This window comes from Gopherus flavomarginatus, chromosome 5 (genome assembly GCF_025201925.1).
Source record: "Gopherus flavomarginatus isolate rGopFla2 chromosome 5, rGopFla2.mat.asm, whole genome shotgun sequence".
Classification (NCBI taxonomy): Eukaryota; Metazoa; Chordata; order Testudines; family Testudinidae; genus Gopherus; species Gopherus flavomarginatus.
The window spans coordinates 78,640,213-78,661,503 of NC_066621.1; the positions used below are offsets into that span (position 1 = coordinate 78,640,213).

Sequence of the window (21,291 nt, forward strand, 5' to 3'; positions counted from 1 at the left end):
AATACTTCCTCTCCATGTCTTTTGTGCCAAAATCAGAGAGAGAGTTCCTCCACATCCCCCAAAGACAGTTGTTTGGTTCCTTCCCCTTTGTGCTGTGATTTCTGGCTGCTCCCTGTCTGCACTCTTGCAGCAGGTCCTATACAGATATTCTGGGAGGACTGAACTGTTGTGAAATATTTTTGCATGGCAGGAGATGCAAGTGAGTTGACGGGGTGAGAAAGATGCCAAATTGACCAAAGACATCTGTATACCCATAGGACATTAGGAGGAACAGCAATGCGAATGCCCCATGCAGTCCTCCCTCAACTGACCTGCCAGGACTATAGGGGGATTGATCTGCTGTAACAAGGGCGCCAACTATTGCCAGTGGACACCAGTCTCCTAGGAAGTGGATAGAGGTCCATGCTGCATATGCCATGGTGATGAGAGTGGTATAAAATACTAGGCAGTGGATTATATAAGAGACTGAATGCTGTCAGATGGCAAATACCTTCATCACCACTGATCTAAGCTGGAGTTAAAGCATTGCCCTAAAAAGGAGCGGGCTCTATGGACCTGATTTTCAACTGCCTTGCACCTTGTGCAGTCACTTACATCTGAGCAGCTGTACCATTTGGATGTGGTAGCATTTCACATGCACTTTACAGAGGTGTAAATAATCAGAGAATCTGCACAGCAGAGAACCAAGCCACGTATCCCTGTTACCACGCAGCCCCCATTCTGCCATTATTTTAACACAGCAGTTCTCAAACTGTGGTTGAGACCCCAAAGTGGATTGAAACCCCATTTTAACGGGATCACCAGAGCTGGCATTCAACTTGCTAGGACAGAGGCCAAAGGCATAGCCTGAGGGCTTTAGCCCTGGATGGTGAGACTCAGGTTACAGGCCCCACACTTTGGGCTGAAGCCCTTTGGCTTTGGCCTCCCCTTCCAGGGCAGTGGGGCTTGGGCAGGTCCAGGCTTTGGACTCCCCCTCTCCCCCCCATGGGGTCATGTAGTAATTTTTGTTGTCAGAAGGGGGTCATGGTGCAATGAAGTTTGAGAACCCTGCCTTTGAAGAATATGCAGCAAGACACAACAGTCCAAATCAGGGCTACACAACGCATGGGGAGAAACAGATGCCTCAGAATGAGATCCACAAAAGCCAGCGTGGCAGGCAGAAAGCCACCGAAGAGCAAATACTAACCAGAAGGATGTGCCCTAAGCCCCCTCAGGGAGGGAGGCACTTATCTCTGCAATCTCTATTCTGGAGTCAGGTGCAAACCATTTCATGCTATAACATCAGGAGTGCACACCTAATTCCACACAGAATAGCTGCATAGGCAAGCCTGAGAACCTTTAGCCCAGTGGTTAAGGTACTCAGCCAGTATGTAGGAGACCCCAGCTCAATTCCCTGTCCCTGGCTGATGAGAAGGGATTTGAACTAGGCACTCCCACCTTTCAGGTAAGTGCCCTGCCCCCTAGGCTATGAAAAATTCATCACTGTGCAACATCTGCCTTGCAAGGCCTTCAACAAGTTGGTGCATCTGCTCTTGAAGACAACACAGCCAAAGCTGTCAAGGGCTTCAGCTACAATCATTTTATGGTTCCCTTCCATTCCCTGCAGCAGGGCCAGATTAAGTGCAGCATAAGGCCTAATAACCCTGGTGACTGAAAGCAAGAGTTTTATCCTTGGAAAAGGAAAAACAGAACATCTCACAAGCACTTTAGTGTAATTCTGGCATTGCTGTGTGACCCCACGCCCCTCAACCGAGTTTGAGCTGCTAATTCAGGCTTTAAACAGCAAAGACAGCTGTCCCAGCAAGCAAAGCTTCTTTAAAGAAACAGTGACAGCATATTCCAGATCCCTCTGCCCCTTGATCAACTTCTCTGCTTCCAAAGGCTCTTTCTGTTTAGGAGTCATTTCCAGAAAATAAACTCCAAGCTCCTACTGGATGCTCCCTTACGTAAGAGGACACCTCAGCATGGACCCAGGAAGTGTTTCCCTTACAATCAAGAAGGAAATAGAGGAGCTTCAAAGCTACTGAAGCAAGAGAGAGAAGCCCTCTCCTTTGAGACCCCCAGTCAGAGCAGGTAAGTGAATTAGCACTGCTGTTCCCAGACACACAGTTACAGAGAGCTACAACCCCAACCCCTGACAAACAACTCTTCCCCTCAGCAGCTCTAGCTGTCCCATAGGAAAGGAAGGCAAGGGGAATAGTGAGACTTGGCCCACTCCTGCCCCAATAGCTCCACTTTCATGAACTCACAGAACATGGATTGATGCCCATGCCTGTGGTGAGTGTGTCAGGACTCAGCCCACAAGTCAGAGTTTAAATGCCCCTGAAAGTAAACCCTTCCTTCTCATCTTCCACCTTGATGAGTAACTAGGTAAGTTACTGTATCCCTTCATCACACTTCCTTTGATGATTAATTGGATCCCCACTTATCTAGCAGATAAGTTGTTTGATTTGCTCTCCATTCCATGCTCACTCTTTTTTTTAACTGCTCCTTTTTACTGTTGCACCTTATGAGTTTTAAGGTAGGAGTTTCTGTCAGTGAATACAACTTATTTCTGTTCACAATCTTTTTATTCAACATAACCTCTCTCACAGCAGGCAGGATTAAATCGTAATAGGGCCCAGTAATGGCATAAACAGTAGAAGAAAAGAGAGATGGAAAGTGACTCACTGCCCTGGCTTCCTCTCTAATATCTGGCTTCCAAGGCACATTCAAACTGTGTCCAAAGGAAGTCTATAAATTCCTGGTGCTTTTTGAAATGAAGTGGCAGCCTATGTCACATCTGTAATTCAAAGTGAAATCCAGGATTTGCAGCCTGTGCTTCTCCTAGTGGAATTCATTCACTGTATCTCACTTTTCCTGCAAGCCTAGGAGAGTGTTTAATATTTATTTCCACTGATCCAAAAAGACAGGTTAAGTCAATATTTAATAGTTGGTTCTGCTTTTGGAAAGTTGAGACCAAGTGATTTTTTTTTCCCCCCTAGCAGGTTGCACAGCCTTGACTTGCTATCTTCATAAACGGTAATGGAGCTGTAAAGACAGTGAGCTTGTTTATAGGGAGGCAGCCTCGTAGGTTTACAGCACAGTTTATTACAGCTCCAGGGGCTGGAGGTCAGGATTCCTTCGTGCCCAAGGAGATTTGGTATCCAATCCAGGCATAATGCCTGCACAAACTGAATTGAGCATGGGTCTGATCCTGCTAGATGCTCAATGCCTCTTGCAAGGTGCTCAGCATTTCAACTTCCATCAATTCCAGTGGGTACTGGGAGCACTCAGACCAGAAAATACTTCATTTGACCTCACCTGAATAGCAAGCATCAACGACAGGATAAAATGGTAACAAAAACAGTTAAAAAAGAAGCAGGAATTTGGCCTGCTAGACTCCAGATTAGGTTACAGTGATTTACGAGGATGGATCCCACTAGAGTGGCCAGATGTACCGATTTCATAGGGACAGTCCCGATTTTGGGGGTTTTTTTATATGGGCTCCTATTACCCCCCCCCATCCCGATTTTTCAAACTTGCTATCTGATCACCCTAGATCCCACCCTGCTATTTAATAATCATCATATTGAATTGCATGGTGAAAGCTTATCACTTAAAGTTGTCTCTCCCTGCTGTAATGTCCAGGCCTCCAGAAGTGTGAAAGAAGCAAATATGAGTAGTAAGACTCTTTACCTTTTAAGATTGAACTAAAGGAGGGCCTGAACCCAGCCATCCCATTCTGCACATTCTTTGGCTCTTAATGTAAACTTCAGTGCTGGTCCATTTTTTCCAGAGTGGAAAACCTTAGATCTTAACACCCTCAAACTCTGGAGAAGTTCACGTCCAAAGTTGGTGGTTCAGGCCCAGCTCTGACCACGGTTGCTCAATCCAATCACTCAGCTGAGCAAAAAGAAGCTTTAAAATGAACAGCAGGGTCATATGGCTCTTGTAATCAGGGCATGGTTTTTAAATCTTACACATTTGTAAGACATTAGAACTGGAGGCAAAAATAGGCATGTGTATAAAAGTTCATGAAGACACCACAGAGGAGCCACTTTTTGTCTTTGCTTCCTCTTGATTTGTAAGACTTCTGGGGACTCTGTGGTGTGTGTGTGTGTGTGTGTGTGTGTGTGTGTGTGTGTGTGTGTGTGTGTGTGTGAGAGAGAGAGAGAGAGAGAGAGAGAGAGAGAGAGAGAGAGAATACCATGCATAGATGCCCAGGCTCTTCCATGTAGATATTTCCAGAGGGAAGGAAATAAATAAGGGCTCTTTTTCCCTCCCCCCCGCCCACCTCAGCTTATTACAGAAAAACTGTTCACAGTGTATTTGAGAAACAGGGAAAGCAAGTCCTCGGGAGTAAATTCGACGAAAAAGAAAATAAATAAGGAATTCCTCCCTATTGAGGGATATTCCCAACCAGGGTTTGGCATGCAGCTTTTTCCCCCCTTGAAGTAGTTCTCCATCCTTGTGTCACAGGAGTTATGAGTAATAAAAACAGGATGAAAGTGAACAAAGGAAAACAGAGAGTGAATATCAAAGGAAACTTGGTAGCAGTGAAACCTATTAAGCTGCAGTACACTCTTTCAAGGGCAATGGCCAATGTCCCCCTGCTGAAGTTATGTAAATCTAGGCTGCACCAGGGAACAAGAAAGAGGTGGGATAGCTATGCTACAATAGGGGCTAGATTCACAAGGGGTGTCAGAGGTGCCTAACTGTCCCTTTAGCTGTGTGCCCTAACCGCTAGGCTATAGAGTCATCCTCACCTCTGGCCCAGTGAATATTTAAGTGTTTATACAAATTGGAACAGCTTCAACAGGAGAGATTGAAAGAGAGAGCCCTGCAATACCTAAATCCCCCTGGTGCTACTAGCCGATGGTATTTGCCCCCAGGACAACCAGAATATGACACTGGCCAGTCTAGTTTCACTCTCCAACTCCAGTGAAATGCAAAAATCAGACTAACAATGGTGGAAAAGACATTAGAATTCAGAATTCTTACAGCCGTTACAATTTCAGCATAGGGTGCTGGATTCACTAAAAATTCTTAGTGCTTAGGTTAATCACACAGTTAAAGGAACTCCGTCTATTCATTTATCGCAATATCAGTCCTATGTGTTTGACAAGCCAGCTACCATTTTGAGTGACTGACCTTTAAACTAGAGCTCACACATGCCCAGAACAGCTCACAAAGCCAGTCTGCTGCTCCTGACAGCAGCAGTGTCTTGGGACACAAAGCTACCCGTTTCCCTTTTCCCTCATTATAAGACCAACATTAGCATTCAACATATGCAAGTGCACTTCACAGTAGCTGCTGTTTGTCTAGGCAGCTGGCACCATCTGTGCTCTGTCGTGGCCCCACATTGAACTCCTGACGCAGCGAGGGAGGAGGATGGAAGTTCCATGCTCAGTGAGTCGAACGCATGCTGAACAATGAGACATGGCTTTGTTTGTGAGAGTGGCAAAGCAGGGCTCGCCTCCCCGCTTTTGTTTCCATCTCCTTGAGGTAACCTTAATTTAATACAGTTCTAAAGTGACTTGCCGTTGAAGTGAGATGTGGGTGGTGAGGCCGGGATCAGATGAGTGGGTGATAGGGCCTCCTTCTGCATAGTTTATGCCCTGGAGGGGAGTGCTCCTGCCAGCCACCAGATGGAAGAGAGTCAGGCATGCCTCCATTTTAACGATAAAGCACACAGGCATGTCAGTGTTCTAAAGGTATCCCCTCAAAGTTACAGGCTGTGTTCTGGTTGTACTTGTTGAGGTGACTGGGTATGTTGTTGGTCTGGTGGTAATGTTTGATTATAGTGTGAATGGGACACAATGCATTTATTTATATTATACAGTGCTAACAGGCCCCAACTGAGATCAAGGCCCTGTTGTATTAGGTGCAGTACATATGTGTAACAGCCCTTGTTCCAAAGTACTTGCATTCTAAATAGGCAAGAGAGACAAAGGAAGAACTACTGTCTCCAGTTACAAGTGCAGAAACTGAGGCATAGAGCAATTAAGTGACTGGCCCAAGGCTATATTGGAAGATGCTGGCAGAATGGAGGAGTGACCTCCTGAGGGCCAAGCCAGTGCCCTCCTCACAAGACCATCCTTCCCTTCATATGTATCCTTTCCACAAGCCCCTATACATCCGTCTCATTTGTATGACCAAGAAAAAGGTGCTCCATGGAGAAGGCACAATATGTAACTGACACCCTGCACCCACAGAACTCTTGCCACAAGAGCCAAGAAGAGCTGGACTCCAGCAGATTGGTCTTGGTGTACAGGGAGTGATTGCCTGCTGGTATGCAAGAGTGCTTTGAACTTGACTATTCTTTGGCTGGATGAGTATTGAAGAACTCAGCTGTGAAGCCCTTCCCAATCCCTGCCCTTAGAGCAGGCTTTCTAGGGAGCTGAAAGCAAGGGAACAAATCAATGAATTTTGAGGCTGGGTTGTACAGGAGAGCAAGCAAGCCATCATTGTTTGGGTCTCTAGGCAAGGCTCTACTCTTCTGGCAACAACCACAGGGATTCTTCAACCCACTCCAAAGCCTTGGAAGTGCTGTGGCATGAGGGAAGGACACTGCGGCCGTGGAGGCAGGAGGTGGGTGCCTGTCTGCCAGTTAATGCTGTCTCCGATACAGTCTGTCTCCTTTTCCTTCCAGAGTTGCAGTCTTTAGTCATCAAAGCAAGGGGCATCCCATCCCCAATAGTGATTTACTGCCCTTGCCACCATTGAAGGTCACTATCATTTCAATTTTCCCAGGGCCACCAGAATAAAAAAAGAGTAGAAGGCTGGGGTCATACAAGGAAGAAGAAGGAACCCCTGAGGAATAAACATTCTGCAGTTAATGAAGTGTGAATCTAAATGGCAGGGTGGGGTTGAGTGACCAGCAATCCACCAACCAGCATTCATTAAGCTGCAGAGTAACTTGGAAACATAATGAGGGTCACAGTCCATCTGGCTGTGATCCACAGCATCTAATGAGGGGTCCAGCCCATTAAAGTGAGGTAATGAAATGCATGAGTTTTTTTTCATGCCCTCATTAATTTCTCTCCTCCTTTGAAAAGGTGTTGGGAAGTGAGCAGGGATAAGAGATGACAAATATTGAGGCTTATGCCTGACCAGAACTATAGTGTTACTGTGTCCATTCTAGGAAGATGGTGTTGACTGGCTGTAGAGACCAAACCAAATCTCCTATACTGTAGAGACTGATTTCTGTGTGCAGAGAAAAGAATTTCTAGAGAATTAAATGTGCTAGTTTTCAGCTCCAGCTGTGATTCTAAACTAATCCAGCAGGTGTCTGACTACTGCATTTATCAGACAAAACAGCTTACAAGAAAAATGTTCAGCTCTTTTGTGGACAGTAGTTGCCTGTTAATCAGAGCCGTTCTCATTGTAAAATTACATCCCTTTTCATAAGAGGGATGCCAACAGTAACCACTCTCTCATTCTTCTGGAGAAAAAGTAAATCAAGACTTTTTTTAAACACTTGTCAGCATTGAAGTATATCAAGTACACTACAAGTCAAGCCTTCACGTTACCCAAAAGCTATCTTCATTCAGAGAGCCACTTCAGAGCAGCAGCTTTCCAGCATCTGTGTATTTCCCGTGGACTGCTTCTTCCGAAACACACACCGATCAGGACTAAATATTTGCAGCAAGTCACCAACACCAGCAAATCGTTTAGGTCTCAGAGAGAAGTTTTGTTACTAAATAAAGATTTCAGATCACTGGATGTAACTGACACTGAGGCATACAGAGCACCATGCAGTTACCCAGTATGTGCCAGAATCAAAACCTGGGATCCAAACAACCCAAGAAGGTGGCTGGATTCAGAACCAGGACCTGGATCCAGATTTGCACAGTTGGGTTCCCTCCCCCATCTTTATAATGGGCTGAATCCAAACACCTCTGAATTGTGGGATGGTTAAGATTCAGATCATATTTTTCAGCTTGGGAGCATCCTAGCTATAAGTAGACATGATGTCTTTGGAAACACCTAAGAAGACCCTCCTCTCTCAACAATTTTAACACCAGTGTAAGTAACATCAGTGACAGCAATGTAGCTACACATGATTTGCACTGGTGTGAGTGTGAGAGGAACCAGGCCTGAAGTTCCTGCTCCAAGGAGCTTAGGCCAACATTTTCAAAAGTGGCTACTCATCTGGGTCTCTGGGTGCCCAACTAGAGACCCCTTGGGCCTGATTTCCAGAACTACTGAACATCCAGAGCTCCAGTTTGTCAGAGTTGCGGGCATTGAGCACTTTTTGAAAAGCAAGTCCCTTTTAAGGTGTTTGAACCCTCAAAAATGGAGGCACCCAATATTACTAGCGCAAGGGTCGGCAATCTTTCAGAAGTGCTGTGCTGAGTCTTCATTTATTCACTCTAATTTAAGGTTTTGCGTGCCAGTAATACATTTTAACGTTTTTAGAAGGTCTCTTTCTATGTTTATAATATCTAACTCAACTGTTGTTGTATGTAAAGTAAATAAGGTTTTTAAAATATTTAAGAAGCTTCATTTAAAATTAAATTAAAATGCAGAGCCCCCCGGACTGGTGGCGAGGACCTGGGCAGTGTGAGTGCCACTGAGAATCAGCTCATGTGCTGCCATTGGCACGCGTGCCATAGGTTGCCTACCCCTGTACTAGACCTTTTTCAAAATAGCTATTACTGTACAATACAATGTGATAGTATTACAATGTGATACTTGAGACAGGAGTTCAAATGAAGAACTTACCACTAAAGGTTTGCAAAAGAAATGGGGTTCAGGCATAGGAGTACATAAGCAGGAGTTGCCAAGACTATTTTCTATTAAGTTTCATTGGAAAGGGTCTTTTTCTGCTTATTTCTATCTTTTGTGTTTTTAACACTTCCCCTGCAGTGTTGGGAACCCAGACCCCACAGTGGCCATGTGCTAGGTCATAAGCCCCAGAGTATGAATCTTCCTGAGTCTTTAAGGCATGCTTGAGTCATGACTTCAAGCTTCCCCACAACTGTTGGGGTTAGAAACTTGTTTTGTAAATGAAAGCTGATATTCTCCCCTCATCACATTCCTCCAGCAGCTGGAGCTTTACAGAAAGACATTGCATATCAGGAGACTCACAGTAAAATTGCAAGCATTGGCAATGCTACAAATGGCATCATCTCTTTTAAGAGTCCAAGGTTTGTGTTCCTGTATTTTTCTAATAACATTTTTAACTGGTTGACAATATCGGGCCAAATTGTCCCCTGGATAATCCCAGCACAGCTCCGTTAAGGCCAATGGATCTTCACCAGTGTATCTGAAAGGAATGTTTATCTCAGTGTTTTCAACAATATCACGCAGTGGGTCTCACAGCTTCAGAGCTCCAAATAGGAGGGGCATGGTATTGCTAAGCATAGGCCCAAGTCAAGAAGCCATTGTGGCACCTGTTGACTCAGAGTGGGGGTGGTTCATAAATACGTCCCTGTTGGGGTTGCTGGATGAAGGTGAAGTAGAGAGTGATCCCATGGTTGGAGGCTTGGAGTGTCCCTGGTGAATTTTACTCTGCCTCCTCCACCTAAAGTAATAGGAACTGGGAAGCAATATTTTTGTACTTGCTGTTGCTGCACAGTCACTACACACAGCCTCCAAGGGACAGGAGGTCAAGATGAGCCACCAGCAACCCCTTCAGGATCCAGAGTGAGCATTGCTCATCCCTCCCTGTTTGGGAACTGCAAGGTCTTGAGGGAGAAAAAGGTAGTATATGTGTGTGGAGGGAGGAAGGTGGACGTGAAACTGCCGCACAGTAAATAGGAGAGGGAAGAAATTTTATCAAGCAAAAGTGTATTTCTGCTGCTTCCTCCTCATGTGCACAGCAGCCCAGCTAATGTGGGTGTATACCTGTAAATTCCCCTGGCTTTAGTGGGAGCTGCAGGTACTCAATACCTCTGAAAATCAGGCCATAACCCTCTCTCTCACCACACTCTTTGTCTACCTTTCTCTTTTCCAAGCTAGTTGTAAATACAATTCCATCCCCTGCTGTTTCCAGCGTTTGGGAATTAATTGTGGTTAAATGCAATTGAAGGCACTGATGCCCAAGCCTTTTTAGCCCTCATGCTTTGTGACAGCATTGGAAATCTGGAGCAGACCTTATCTTGCTGCCTGGGGGTTTAAAAAAAAAAAAAAGTTTGAGTTCACCTTGCACTACAGTTGCTAACCTCATTAAGCTCAGAACTGCTACAGCTCCCCTTTGGTGGTTAGCGTTATTTCTGTCAGGATCACTATGTAATTGTATTAGATCCACTCCACTGCTACAGATAAAGTGCAGCCCTGTGAACAGATGAGAACAGGGACAGGGCATATAAAATTAGCTTGGTTGTCACTCTGTGAACTCAAACAGATATTTTTTCCAACATTTTATGTCCCAAGTCAAAGTCTTTCTGTGTATCTGAACAAGTCTTCTTTCTCTCCCCCTCTGTGTAGCTTAACTTCCCCCACTGCACACACATCTCACCCTCTCTCACACATATGGCAGCTTCTCCCCTGTGTTCCCTTTCATTCCATGGCCTGGTAGCCACAGCCATTTCTGCTTCCCCTTATATTGTGTCCTTGAGCCATATATGTGCCTCTGCTATTACAGCATGTGGCCTTTGCATTCTCCCATATCTGCCTGTAAGCAGTCGGTCTAGTGAGCACAGGTCACAACAACAATGTGACTGCAGTTTAGTCATGTGCTTTGTTTGTTTGTTTATTGTGTGTTTTACAAACTCTAGTAACAGGTCTAATGCATACTAAACGCTGCATTTTGTATATATTTTAACTCCAGCCCATTCTAAGACATAACAATCCTCTTTCACTGTTTTTTTCCCATGCTCTGCTCTGCCATCCCTTGCCACTCCTGCTTCTGTGCTGCTCTGTGCCCTTGTGCTAGGGCACCAAAGTGGGGATGGAGCTACTGCAGCGCATCAAAACTTAATCTTTTCTGACATCAGTAACAGCTGCAGCATGACAGGGAAAACACACACAGCACCTCACCATGGAGATGAACAGACTGTCTCCAAATAGCCTCTCCAAGTGAGTTCACTGCCCCAGAAAAGGAGAGATGGTGTGAAAAGTGAAACGAGTACGTAACACTACTGGTTTTACAAAATGAAGGCCTGGACCAAACAGGTAGTGTGTGCACACTACTCCCATTGATATCAAAAGCTTTTTAAGCCATTCATAGGCTTCCAGAGTTAAACTCACATATCTTCACCCTCAACATAATAGCCCAATATGCACGCAGATGCTTATTTCAGTTCTGTATCAGAGGGGTAGCCGTGTTAGTCTGGATCTGTAAAAGCAGCAAAGAGTCTTGATGCACCTTATAGACTAACAGACGTTTTGGAGCATGAGCTTTCGTACCCATATTCATCCACAAAAGCTCATGCTCCAAAACGTCTGTTAGTCTATAAGGTGCCACAAGACTCTTTACTGCTATTTCAGTTCTGTGATTTCTATGTGATAATGATGCTGACCTCTTTTGTGAAGTGTTTTGATGCCAAGCCATCTTACATGCTATATATCCTCCATTGTGCTACCTGTATGGTGTACAGGCTCTTGCTGCTGAAAAACAACATAGCGAAGGCCCATCAGCGGTCTTAATGCCACACAATTTCCCTTCTCTTTCTAATTTCTGTGTCCTATTTGCTCAACCCCACATATTTATTACTAGTCTCAGTCTTGCATGGTCAACTATCTTATGAGCTGTGCAGTGCAAAGCAACAGGGAGAACTTAATAAAGGCAAGTCAGACTGCACAGGATATTCCTCAGCGCTTCTGCAGGGAGAGATGGACTTTATAGGCATGACTTTTCTGCTCTGCAGATATGCTAACACCATACCTGCCAGTATTTCTAGCTGAGGAGCACAGCTGTTCGTACTGTGGCAAGGGAGGCTGAGATATTTTCATTATTTACTCTAGGAGATGGTTCCCAGGACACCAGAAGTCATGTTCATAAGCTCGAACTGACGCTTCATCCCACAGCAGACAATAAACCATGGTAAAAGAATGAGAGACAAGGGAGTAGATAGTTCATGGGACCATAAAATAGAAACAGCATCGTACGCCACTAGATCATGGTTTTGATCCAGTCCAGGTCCTGAGTCAGTGAAAGCTGTTACTCTAAGGCCTGATCTACACTACGTGTTTATACCGATTTTAGCAACGTTAAACCAATTTAACGCCGCACCCATCCACACTATGATGCCCTTTAAATCGATATAAAGGGCTCTTTAAATCGGTTTCTGTACTCCTCCTCAATGAGAGGAGTAGCGCTAAAATTGGTATTATTATATCGGATTAGGGTTAGTGTGGCCGCAAATCGATGGTATTGGCATCTGGGCCATATCCCACGGTGCACCACTGACCGCTCTGGACAGCTATCTGAACTAGGATGCACTGGCCAGGTAGACAGGAAAAGCCCCGCGAACTTTTGAATTTCATTTCCTGTTTGGCCAGCGTGGAGCTCTGATCAGCACAGGTGACCACGCAGAGCTCATCAGCACAGGTAACAATGCAGTCTCCTGAGAATAGAAAAAGAGCTCCAGCATGGACCACACGGGAGGTACTGGATCTGATCGCTATATGGGGAGAGGATTCAGTGCTAACAGAACTCCGTTCAAAAAGATGAAATGAAAAAACTTTTGAAAAAATTTCCAAGACCATGAAAGAGAGAGGCCACACCAGGGACTCAGTGCAGTGCAGAGTGAAAGTGAAGGAGCTCAGACAAGCCTACCAGAAAACCAGAGAGGCAAACGGAAGGTCTGGGGCAGGGCTGAAAACATGCCGCTTCTACGCTGAGCTGCATGCAATCTTAGGGGGCTGCGCCACCACTACTCCCCCCCTCGTCCTTGGATTCCATGGTGGGGGTTGTAATCTCAGCCATGCCTGAGGATTATGCAGACAGGGAAGGTGAAGAGGAGGAAGAGGAGGACGAGCTTGAAGAGAGCACACAGCACTCTGTTAGCCCCAACAGCCAGGAGCTTTTTCTGACCCAGATGGAATTACCGTCCCAACCCTCCCAAGCCACTAGCCCAGACAGTGAAGCCATGGAAGTGACCTCTGATGAGTGTACCTCTGGTGAGTGTACTTTTGTAAATATAAAACATGGTTTAAAAGCAAGCTTTTTTTAATGATTGATTTGCCCTGAAGGCTTGGGATGCATTCGCGGGCAGAAAAGTTACTGGAGAAGTTTGTTAACATGTCTGGAGATGGAGCGGAAATCCTCCAGGGACATTTCCATGAAGCGCTCCTTGAGGTACTCCAAAAGCCTTTGCAGAAGGTTTCTGGGCAAGGCAACCTTGTTCCGTCCACCATGGTAGGACACTTTACCACACCATGCATGTAGCAAGTAATCTGGTATCATTGCATGACAAAGCATAGCTGCATATGGTCCCGGTGATTGCAGGCATTCAAGAAACATCCATTCTTTATCTTGCTCTGTTATCCTCAGCAAAGTGATATCGTTCATGGTAACCTGGTTGAAATTCAGGAATTTAATTAAGGGGACAGAGATGGCCTTTTTCCTACAGAGGTGTTTGCCTGTTGCTTACAAGAAATCCTTCCTTGCATGTAGCCAAGCAGGGAGAGGGGAGGAAGGCTAGCGCTGAGCTTTCTTGCGTTTGGCTAGAAGGAATCTTCCCAGCTACCAGCCACGCAGTGGGGGGAGGGGGTAAAGCAATCATCCTGGAGAATTGGAGGGGGGGTGGGGGTGGCTTCTGTGAATGGAAGTGAAGGCTGCTGAAGCCGAAAGACAATGGCTTACCATGGCCGCATGCAAGCTGAATTCTGATGCCCGGACCTGTGTCTGTGAGATCTCTAACACCAGAGCCCAGGCACTCAAAGTTAAGATGCAAAATGCGACCTTGTAGTGAAATCACATGTGCTGTGTAAGGTGACTAGTGTTGTTCACTGTGAAAGAGTATAACCATTGTTCTGTAAAATGTATCTTTTTAAATACTTCTCTCCCTTTTTTCCCTCCCTCATGCAGCTGCACATTTTTCAAGCCTCCCTACTCCATCCCGAAGGCTAGCTCAGATAAGGCAGAGGAAGAAGAGGACGCGAGACGAAATGTTATCTGAAATCATGAAAGTAACCCGCAATGAAAGAGCTCATCTGAATCAGTGGAAGGACGTGGTATCAAATTACAGGAAAGATGCCAGTGAAAGTGAGGACAGGAGAGACGCTCGAGATGAGAGGTGGCAGCAGGAAGATCAGAGGTGTAGGCAGGAAGATCAGCAGTGGCATAATGAAACGCTGGGGCTGCTGCGTGATCAAACTGACATCCTCCGACGTCTGGTGGAGCTTCAGGAAGAGCAGCGAGGTCACAGAGTGCCGCTGCAGCCCCTGTGTCACCACCCTCAGTACTCACCATGTTCCATATCTTCCTCACCCAGATGTGTAAGAATGCGTGGGGGAAGGCCATTTGTGCACCCACCCACTCCACCCCGTGGACAGCCCAACCAAAAGGCTGTCATTACATTGAAATGATTTTAGTGGCCTTTTCCTTCCCTCCTATCCTCGTCCCAAACTGTACCCAGGCTACCTTGCCAGTTCTCTCCCTCTTTTTATAATGAGCTTTTTAATAAAGAATACATGATTTTTAAACGATAGTGACTTTATTTTCTTAAGCAAGCTGTAATCGAAGGGGGAGGGTGGGTTGCTTAGGGAATGAGTCAATCAAGGGGGTGGGGTTCATCAAGGGGAAACAAACACAGCAGTCACACCGTACCCTGGCCCGTGATGAAACACGTTTTCAAAGCTTCTCTGATGTGCACCGCTTCCCAGTGTTCTCTTCTAATCGCCCTGGTGTCTGGGCAATCAGCGGCCAGGTGATTTGCCTCAGCCTCCCACCCCGCCATAAAGGTCTCCCCCTTACTCTCACAGAGATTGTGGAGCACACAGCAAGCAGCAATAACAAAGGGGACATTGGTTTGGCTGAGGTCTGAGCGAGTCAATAATGTGCACCAGCGCACCTTTAAACGGCCAAATGCACATTCTACCACCATCCTGCACTTGCTCAGCCTGTAGTTGAACAGCTCCTGACCACTGTCCAGGCTGCCTGTGTATGGCTTCGTGAGCCATGGCATCAAGGGTTAGGCTGGGTCCCCCAGGATAACTATAGGCATTTTAACATCCCCAACAGTTATTTTCTGGTCTGGGAAGTAAATTCCTTGCTGCAGCATTTTAAACAGAGCAGTGCTTCTGAAGACGCGAGCATCATGAACCCTTCCTGGCCATCCCACGTGGATGTTGGTGAAACGTCCCTTGTGATCCACCATTGCTTGCAGCACCATTGAAAAGTACCCCTTGCAGGTTTACGTACTGTGTGGCCTGGTGCGCCAGTGCCAAGATAGGGATATGGGTTCCATCTATCGCGCCCCAGCCCACAGTTAGGGAATCCCATTGCAGCAAAGCCATCCACTATGGCCTGCCCGTTTCCTAGAGTCACAACCTTTTGTAGCAGCAGCTTAGTGATTGCTTTGGCTACTTGTATCACAGCAGCCCCCACAGTAGATTTTCCCACTCCAAATTGATTCCTGACTGACCGGTAGCTGTCTGGCGTTGCAAGCTTCCACAGGGTTATTGCCACTCGCTTCACCACTGTGAGGGCTGCTCTCATCTTGGTATTATGGCGTTTCAGGGCAGGGGAAAGCAACTCACAAAGTTCCATGAAAGTGCTTTTACACATGCGAAAGTTTCGCAGCCACTGCGAATCGTCCCACACCTGCAAAACTATGCGGTCTCACCAGTCTGTGCTTGTTTCTCGGGCCCAAAATTGGCGTTCAGTGGGTAGAACCTGCCCCATTACCAGCAGGATCTCCAAAGCGCAGGGGCCCGCGGTTAAGGAGAATTCAGTTTCCATGTCCTCATCACTCTCGTCGCTGCGCTGCCGTAGCCGCCTCCTCCTCTTCGCCTGGCTTTGCAGTTCATGGTTCACCATAGACTGCATGAGAATGCGTGAGGTGTTTACAACATTCACGATCGCGGTGTTGATCTGAGCGGGGTCCATGCTTGCAGTGCTATGGCGTCTGCACAGTTCACCCAGGAAAAAACGGCGCGAAATGGTTTTCTGCTGCTTTCACTTAGGGAGGGGTGAGGCTGTACCCAGAACCACCCGCGACAATGATTTTTGCCCATCAGGCACTGGGCACTCAAATCAGAATTCCAAGGGGCGGGGGAGACTGCGGGAGCTACGGGATAGCTACGGGATAGCTACCCACAGTGCAATGCTCCAGAAATCGACGCTAGCTTCGGACCATGAACGCACACCGCTGAATTAATGTACCTAGTGTGGCCACGCGCAATCGACTTTATACTATCTGTTTTATAAAACCGGTTTATGTTAAATCGAATTTATCCCATAGTGTAGACGTACTCCAAGGTCCACCACACAGGCACCAGTGTGAAGTGAGCTGATGTCTCAGTCTAGCTTCTGATGACCTGGGATCCACATAACAAAATTCCACTACTACAGCTGTTGTTAACTGGCTCCCATGCTACTAGTTGTAGCAGAGAGGCCAAGGACTGAGGGGTCATACTGGCAATCTGCAAGATAAACTGATCAGTCCAGTGCTGTTGGTCTACTAGTTTGGCTTTGGTATCTACCAGGTTTATAACTCTGTTTCTTAACACAATACTTTTCTATTGTCAGAGCTAAGGAAAAAAATTTAATGGGAGTCACAAACATGTTTGATGTAGTGTGAGTGGGGCAACAAGCAATCAGCTGATCTCTGCAGGAACATTCTCCCTTCTGTACAGAATGGGCTAGGACTCTTCTGGGAAGTTGCCAGATATTGTAACAAGTCAATCAGACACAGTTACTATATAAGTCACTTATGGGAAGCTGAAACTAGAACATTATCCCTTGAGGTCCTAACTTTCAGGCCTCAATCACCTGAGTTAAAGAAGGATGCCTCTACTAGCTGGTTACAGTAGCAGGTCTCTTATGCTCTATGGGCCATTAGTGGAGTCTGGTATGGCAAATTCTGTATACCTAAAGGGAGACTAATGAAAGACCAGTGGGAATACTAGTGAAAATGGTCCAGTGATCTGATGTAGAGGAGAGAAAGTAAAGGAAGACTGACATGTTGGTAACATAAAGTCTATAGTCCGTGGAAGAGAGAACTAAGTGTCTGGCTAGTGAGTCTTGCCCACATGCTCAAGGTCTAACTGGTTGCTGTATTTGGGGTTGAGAAAGACGTTTCCCCTGGGTCAGACTGGCAGAAACTCTGTGGGTGGGGGCTCTGTTTCATCTTTCTCTGCAGCATGGGACATGGGTCACTTGCAGGTTTAAACTAGTGCAAATGGTGAATTCTCTGTAACTTGAAGTCTTTAAACCATGATTTGTAGCGGGGTGGTCACCTGCTCCTGCCCTGAAGGGCTTGAAGCAGTCCTGGAGAGGGCTGCAGCTCTGAAAGCTGGGCTGATTGGGAAAGCAGCCACAGCTGTAGCTGGCTAGATAAGGGCCCACCTGGCCCTTATAAAAGGTCAGTGGGCCAGGGACAAGCAGAGACTCTCTAGCTTTAAGAGGGAGAGACCTGGCTGCAGGGAGCTGAGAGAAGATACCTGGAATGGAGCAGGGCTGAGGGAAGGCCAAGGGAGCTGGGGAGCTCTGGCCTGGACTCCCTCCCCCCCCCCCCCCCCGCAGCCTAGTAGAAGGCCAATTAAGTACTGGGGTTGCAGGGGGCAGCCCACGGGTAGGCAGAGGCAGCAGGTCCAAACTCCCCTTGCCTATGATGAGTGGCTTTTACACTGCAGTCTGCCCCAGTGAGCAGGTGCTAGATGGTGACTGGCAGAAGCCAGTGGGGCAAGGTGGGGATAGAGGGTTGGGGGTTCCCCTTGGTGGGGAGACCCTGAGACTGCGGGGGTATTGCCAAGGGGCATCACCCGAAAGACAAGGGGCACTGGGTCCTGGGAGGGACATGAGGGCCAGCAGCAGCGGGACACCGGCCTGCAGAGGGTGCTCTGGAGGCTGAAGACGCTAATTCCCTGGACAACCAGCAGGAGGCGCTGCATGGGGTCAGTCCCGCACTGTCACAGGTGTAGTAAGATGAGACCCTGAAACATAAACTCTTGTGTCAGAGGCCTAGTCTGGGGCCTGAAGCCTGAACCAAAGTACTTCCAGGCATGGCTGAGCAAAAGCTGGGCTGTGAACCAAAGGCAGGCCTCACTCACAGAAGTGGCAAGAAGAGGAACTTGTGCCAAGATGACATCAGGATACTTCATAGACATAACAAGGAACAGGCAGGTGCATCTTAAAGGCAGGACCACATGATAGATAGATCTGTTTGTCTGGAACAACATGATTGAAGGGGAGACAGCACCGTAATGAGCCAAGTGGCTGTACCTAATACATCAGGAGGAATGAGTAATCTGTCCTGTAACTGTATAAAAGTAGGTCCCAGAGTGCGCATCTTTGTCTAGCCTAGGGGGCAGTGGAATGTCCAGCCACTGACTGAGTGGAGTCCATTGCCAGGGGGCACATATTTGTAGAATGTCCTGTAGAGTCTATAGGAAACTATTACTGTGCTTCATTTGACAACAAACGTGGCTCAGGTTCCTTCGTACCTAAGTAGAGTCTGTGGTCTTTGGGGGTTCTCTCGGGATTTGCTGTGTCAGCTACCTGCGCAGAGCCGGGACAGCACACAGAAGGAACACACATGCAGCCAACTGTTATCGTACAAGAGCAGAGCACCACACCGGTAGCTACTGACAACAACAGGGCTCTATTACATGAGTGGATGGCTGAGGTTCTGTGGCCTGCAATGTGCAGGAAGTCAGACCAGATGATCATGATGTTCCCTTCTGATCTTAAAGTCTAGGAGTCTGAGACATTAAGTGTCTATTGGGGAGTTAAAAATGCAAGCCAAGCTGTCCTGCTTGTTTAGTTGACATGAATACCACTAATGAATCTGAATATAAGTTCTCATTACCAAATGCACGTTCATGTGTACTGGTCTGACCACAGCTTATGCTTCATGACTTCACAGCATTCATAGAGGCACCTCACAACTCTTCAGATGGTTAATAACAACTGGATCAGATAAAGCAGTTATGCCAGTAATAATGATCTTGTATTTATGTAATGCTTTTAATCTCTGTACATCTTAGGTTCCTTTAGAAACTGTAGAGCTGATTTTTAAACAAAGTATGTGGTAGTAATACCTCAGCTATAAAAGCAACTGACTTGATTTAGTTATTTGCCTGTGCAATTGCCACATTTGCATGTACAGTTGCAATTACTGTGCATGCTGCTCATCAACCTTTTAACAGAGTTCGGGAACGTTGCTTGACAGTTCAGGACTGGAAGTGAAGATTACCTTTTCCAACAAACTAGAGGGAGAATGTAAGGGCAGAGACTCTGTCCTGGAAACCAGCATGCAAAGGGCTTCTTGTGAAAAGTTCTGTGGGAATTCTTAAGCAGTCTGGCCCTTTGTTTTACATCTCACCCAAAAAACAGGACCTCTAGCAGCTAAGAGGCAGCACCATGCTGAAGCATTGAAAAAATCAACACTATCTGAGCAAGGCTGTTGACTCACTGTGTGTGTGTGTGTGTGTGTCTCTCTCTCTCTCTCTCTCTCTCTCTCTCTCTCTCACACACACACACACACACACACACACACTCTCTGTTTATCCATCCATTTCAAAACCTGATTTGGACTGAATCTTGGCTCCTTCATACCATTTAGACTCTGTCCATCCCAACATGTTCTAGGGAAATACACTTCTCAGTGTTTCTCCTGTTAGTAACTAGGACTTGACCTTATTTCTATCTATATTATCTATTTAATGAAAACTGTGGCAGAGAAAGGAAAGCAGCACAGCAGGGCTGTCAAGTAAATTATAGAAGATGTGCATGTTCCTACCCAATGCTCACAAGCTGTTCTGCAGCAACTGCTCTCTCTGCTGAAAGAGATGTACAATGCTTGTACATTAAGCCTTGACCCTAATGCCTGGTACCAGCTAGATCCATGAAAGTCACGAGATAAGGAAATTCCCTGGTGTCAACACATTCCCAACTGGCTCTGCTTCCTCCCCAGAGTGAGACTATAGCAGAGAGTATTTGACAAGGAAGTTTCTGAGGACCACCAGCCTTGTGTCTTCATTAGAGCCTAGAGTAAATCTGTGAGCTACCTTGACGAGCAGGGGCAAGCAGTCCTCTTAGTCAAGTGCTACTGATAAGGAACGAGATGCATACCATTTATCAAGTGTTATTGAGAGGAGCAGCATTTCAGGCAAGCTGGGCACTGGACCAACCTATTCTTGAGATACTGAGAGCTTTCAACAGTAATACTGTCTGTCAGTTTCTAGGACCACAATGTTCCTAGTCACATAATGAATTTCCTAGAGCTCAGTCCTCAGTTGAGGGGGATTTTATCTGTGGAGAGCTTGTACAAAGAATGGCAGGAAGTTGAAGTCTTAGGGTCAATTTTGGAAGGTGTCAGGTGCCTTCAACAGCAAGAGAAGTCAAGGATCATATGACCTTTAAGCTGTACCATGAGATCAGCTGTTCTTGCACATAGAACGCCTTTATGAGTAACTATTATTTGTTATTATTCATTTATATACAAACATTCCGGTAGGTCATTTAAGTCCTACAATCATTCCTCCCCTGCACCGCTAACTCTCAGTAATGTAGCTTTAAGTGTAGTTTTAGTGGGGCTGTTTGGGGCCAGATCACTCCCTTAAAGGAGAAAACCACTGGAGGGGACTAGTGAGGCAAGCAGGCTGACATTGAAGAGTTCCTTGTAAATCACCTCCTTTTGAGGGGGGAGGGACTCATCAGGGTTTGGAGAAGCAAGGTTTCCTAACTCACATATTAAGGCATGGGGAAGGGATCTCCTCCCAGACTCATTGAGGGAGATCTTTGGTTCTGGAAAGTGCTTAATTTGTGCCAGGGTTGCCAGGGCTGAGCTCTGGCACCTCTAGGCTTGGCAGTTTATAGCCCCAGCACCTCTGGGCTTGCTGCATCAGTTATGAATGTAAAAAAAAATGCTTGAGCCCCAGTACCTCTTTCATTACAAATTAAGCACTAGTGCAAGGACTGTCTTTTTGTTCTTTTTTTTACAGTGCCTAATACAGTGGGGTCCTGGTCCAGGACTGGTGCTCCTAGACACTACTGCAGTACTACTAATAATTAATAGGGACTGACTTGTAATTCCAATCCATCTCTCCCCTGCTGACATCCTCTCCCTCCTTCCCTGGCAGAATGGGTCCCATAGGAACATGTCTCCATTGGCTGAGCTCCCTGCAGTTACTGAGCAGTAGCCACTCAGGAGATCCAAAGGCAGTGACTCCAGTTTTAGGTTGCATTAA

The 21,291-nt window shown here is 46.4% G+C and overlaps 1 protein-coding gene across 5 annotated transcripts in view; it reads left to right on the plus strand.

Annotated features, from left to right (window-relative positions):
- Positions 1–21,291, plus strand: part of TRIM44 (tripartite motif containing 44) — a 168,857-nt gene that overhangs the window by 121,268 nt on the left and 26,298 nt on the right. Inside the window, exon 6 of one of the 5 annotated variants that reach the window (XM_050955490.1) lies at positions 13,964–14,573. The exons of 2 other annotated variants lie outside the window; for them this stretch is intronic. The gene's annotated coding sequence lies outside the window, so the exon portion shown is untranslated. Of the gene's footprint in view, positions 1–190; positions 1,869–13,963; positions 14,574–21,291 lie in introns of those variants that run through there. 2 more of the 5 variants (XM_050955489.1, XM_050955488.1) reach the window with 2 other exon arrangements.